The 4493-nt window shown below is 45.9% G+C and overlaps 1 pseudogene; it reads right to left on the reverse strand.

The window, feature by feature from the left end:
- Window positions 1-2961: 2961 nt before the first annotated feature.
- On the reverse strand, window positions 2962-3843 carry LOC119865326 (annotated as a pseudogene).
- Window positions 3844-4493: the final 650 nt, after the last annotated feature.

Here is a 4493-nt window from a genome sequence, read left to right on the forward strand (position 1 = left end):
GTGGCAGGCCAGTGAAGCTGGAGCAGGGGATGGGCAGCCCCGGTGGCCCAACGCTTTAGCGCCGCCTTCAGCCCAGTGTGTGATCCTGGAGACCCAGGATCGAGTCCCACGTGGAGCTCCCTGCGTGGAGCCTGCTTCTCCCTCTGCCTGTGTCTCTGCCTCTCTCTCTCTCTCTCTCTCTCTCTCTCTCTCTCTCTCTCTGTGTCTCTCATGAATAAATAAAATCTTAAAAAAAAAAAGCTGGAGCAGGGGAGAAGACGAGGTCAGGAGGCCCGCGGGCGCCAGGCGGGCAGGTGCTGCAGGCCGCGGGAAGGCCCTGGGGATTCTCTAACACTGATGCAGCGACCTAGCACTTCTGAGGCCCAGAGGCTCTCAGGGCTTTTACATACTTCAACTCATTTTATCCTCACCACAAAGGTACGTTCCCATCATTATCCTCCTCTGGTCACAGTGAAGAACCCGAGGCCCAGGGAGGCCTGAGAACACTCCCGCATTCACAGTGCCCTGGGCGCCAGAAAGTGGGGCTTCAGGCCCAGGTGGGCCCCCTCTCGTATTTCCCGCAATTGGAAGCAGCGGGCCATCGTGATGGGATTTACATTTGGGCCAAACCCCGTCTGTGGCCTCCCTGTGTGCCTGACCCGCTCGTGGGATCCCAACGCTCTGCGGACTGCGCTCAAGTCCCAGATTAGCAGTGGGCTGGGCCGCTGTAATATTTCCATAATGAGCTTCAAATGGAAGAAACCAGGGAGGTGAAAATATTATGGCATATTGCCTTTTTAACTTCCACTTTGCTTCTTTATAACTACCCTTGATATGTTATTCTCGCCCCTTGTTGAATGTAGAAAACAACATAACCATCCAACTGCAAAGACTGTAATATCAGCAGCCAAATTACTTTATTGGTTGTGGTTAACAATGGGTTTTCTCTCCTCCACCGTTTCTGATAAAATGTTTGCACAGCATTATATGGGGAAATATAGTGCTACAGCAATAAAAAGCGAACAAGGATAATTTGTGTGTTGGCATTTCCACAATAGAATGTCAAATATTTCATACCCTGGTGATACTGAGCCTTTCTACGCTTACTGCTACTTTCTTTGAAAAGAATGCTTTATGTTCTTTTTATTATTAATCTTAAGCTACACATATACATTATATACCCTCTTTTTGTACGATGTTTCTCAAATAATATTTTAAAGTCTGTAATAAAAATAAATATGTCTTGAGCATTGAAAATGAGACTGCATCAGGTGAACTAACAGGCAGTTGCTACTGACAGAGAACATTCTTTCTAAAGACCACCCTTGTCCTCATTTCGTGCAATGCCTGCATCCTTTTCAGAATTCCTTGCAGTGATCACTTTTACAAAGGGAGTTTGTTGCTTTTACGGAGCATGGTGATTAATCAACGTGCACTCATTTCTCTCATTATTTCTACAGTTCTTTATACAGAAACATTTTAGCTGGTAGGGGAGGATAATCAGATCCCAAATTTAACTAGGAATCATCATATTTTAAGAGTGCTTACAAATCACATATTGTAAGATGAATTGAAAAGTAATCTGTATGCATCATTTGAATTTTAGGGCTTTTTTATTCTTAAGAAATAAGCTTTTAAGTGAAACCACCATAGGTATTTTCAATAGGAAAGTATCAAAGGGAAAAAAAGGGGCAGGGGAGACCTATAGCTAACTCTGGTTTTGCATTTCAAAAAGAATGCTCAGGGACCCCCTGGGTGGCTCAGAATCGTTGAGAGGCTGCCTTTGGCTCAGGGTGTGATCCTGGTCCGGGGATTGAGTCCCACATCAGGCTCCCTGAGAGGAGCCTGCTTCTCCCTCTATGTCTATGCCTCTCTGTGTCTCTCATGAATAAATAAAATCTTTTTAAATTTTTTTAAAAAAGAATGCAGAAGCGTCCCATTCACAAGTCTCCCTGTGGTGGGTAGGCACCTGCTAAAGACCTTGCATGGGGCACCTGGTTTGCCATTCTAGGTACAAATCTGTGGAAGATGTGATGGAGGTTAATGAAGTCTCAGGAGAGTGAGAAGCTAGAACCCCAGCCAAATGGTCTTCAGAATTGCCAGCAAGATCAGGTAGTTACAGACCTGAATACACACGTCATACCTGATGTTGAATATTTTGTTTTCAAGGCAAAGACAGAGATCACCTTTAACACCCAGTGTGAGCAGTGGGTGAAGATGTCATAAACACCTGTCATCTGACACTTGGACACTTGGTACCCAGGTCATGGGAATGGAGACAGAGGGTGTGACTGGTTGAAACATGGGTCTCCCAAAGATTTGTCCACACATAAATCCTCATACCTGTGAATATTACTTTATACAGCAAAAGAGGGGATTAAATTAAGGATCTTCAGAAGAGGAATCTATCCTGGATTATCTAGGCAGACCCTAAATGCCTAGGGAGGAGGGAGGGAGGAGTTTTGACACAGAGATGAAGTGATATGAAAATGAGGCAGAGACCAGAGTTAATGTGGCCACGAGCCAAGAAATACTTGCCACCACCAGGTGAGGCAAGGAATTGCCACAAAGTCTCTGTAGGAAATGTGACCCTGCTGACATCTTCATTTCAGCCTCTAGAACTGTGAGAGAATATGTTGTTTTAAGATACTAAGTTTGTAAAAAAAAAAAAAAAAAGATACTAAGTTTGTGGCAATTTGTTTTAGAAGCCATAGAAAACAAGCACAATGAGTAACAGCCAGGGGGGGAGAGAAGGATTTTTTTTTTTTAAAGAGAACTTTAAAGAAAGATTTATTAACTTATTTGAGACAGAGAGAGAGAATCTCAAGTCGACTCCCTGGTGAGCATGAAGCCTGACATGGGGCTCTATCCTAGAACCCTGAGGGCAAGATCTGAGCTGAGATCAAGAGTCAGATGCTTTACCAGCTGACCCACACAGGTGCCCCTATCACTTTGACGTACAGAAAATTCAACAGTGCACACTTACCCCAGTTTGATGGCCAAGTCTTTAGCCTGTTGTTTTTCCAGCTTGGCAATGTGAGCCACTGACTCTGGACCCAGGATCTTGCATCCCCAGTTACAGCAAATCCATCACATCTGTCATTGTCATTGGTCCTGACAGCTTCCACCAGTTTAGCCAGAGCTCCTTTGTCTTCTGAGTTAACTTGTATGAAGGCAACAGTGGTGCAGGTCTTCCTGTGGACCAGATGCTGCAGCCTGGCCTTCCCCTTGACCATACAATAGGGAATCCCCATCATGTGCGATCACTACCAGGTGAGCCTTCTTGTTTTCCACTGTGGTGGTGACAGTATTAACCTCAGCTCAAAGGATAGGTGGCCTCTTAGTGGGGACATCCCCTTTGCTGGCAGCTTTCTTCTCAGCCTGGAACAACAATCTCTGCTTCTTCTCTTGCTGTGTCTCCCCTCTGTGCTTGTGGCCAGCTTAAGTAGTTGAGTAGCCCTTTGGTGGCCCAAGGCCTGTATAAACTAGTTAATCATGGGAGGCACTTTTAGATTTTATAGAGAATAGCCTTTTGCCACTGCAGCCAGATGTAGTGGGGCCATGTGGCAAAGTGGGTGAGGTCCCTTTTGGATTAGATATCCTGTCTGATGCCAAAATTCTTGGGCCTTTTGTCAAATGGGGCTGATACTTTCTTGGCCTCTTGTTCCGTTAAAACAGCAGGAGCTAGGGCCACCTTCTTCCTCTTAGCCTTCTTTCCGTTTGGCATCTTGGATGGCTGGAGGAGAGAGAAGGACATTATTTTTTAGCTGCATACACAAGGAGGCTAGAACCTTCTGGTAAGTCACTGTGCAAGGAGTCTGGGAGCTGGCAAAGAGCAACAATATCCTGTGGCAGGCAGCATTCTAAGATGGCCATGATCTCCACTCCCTGGTGGCTGTGACTTCACATGGCATAGAGATTTTGCAGCTGTAGTTAAGATTCCTAATCAGTTGGTTTTAGAACAGATTATCCCTGTGGCTCCAGCCTAGTCACATGAGCCCTACAAATGCAGAGTCCTCTCCAACTGGTAACAGAAAAGAACATCAAAAAAAGAGAACAGAACATCATTGAGATGCACTCCAGCTGGCCTGGAGGAAAGTAAACGTCTGTGACATGAGCCCTTGCCAGAGAGGGCAGGGTCTAGCAGCTGAGAGTGGGCCCCGTGTGACAGCAAGGGAAAATGGAGACCTTGCTCCTGTAGATATAAGGAAACAGATTCTACCAACAGTTAGTGAGGCCCGGATGAGAACCACAGCCTCAGTCAATACATTGATTTGACCTTGTGACGCTCTGAGCAAGAAAGAACCCAGCTACCCTGTGCCTGACTCCTGACCTGTAGGCCTATAAGCTAATAAGTGGGTAATGTTTTAAGCCGCTGGGTGTGTGGTAATTTGTTACATAGCAAAGGAACCAATACACACACCCCCATTACAGAACAACCTGGATGGGACAGGGTTCTCTCCAGTGTCCTGCCCCTGCCATTCCCCACCTTCCTCCATCACCAGTGCGCACAT

This window comes from Canis lupus, chromosome 23, assembly GCF_011100685.1.
Source record: "Canis lupus familiaris isolate Mischka breed German Shepherd chromosome 23, alternate assembly UU_Cfam_GSD_1.0, whole genome shotgun sequence".
Taxonomy (NCBI): Eukaryota; Metazoa; Chordata; class Mammalia; order Carnivora; family Canidae; genus Canis; species Canis lupus.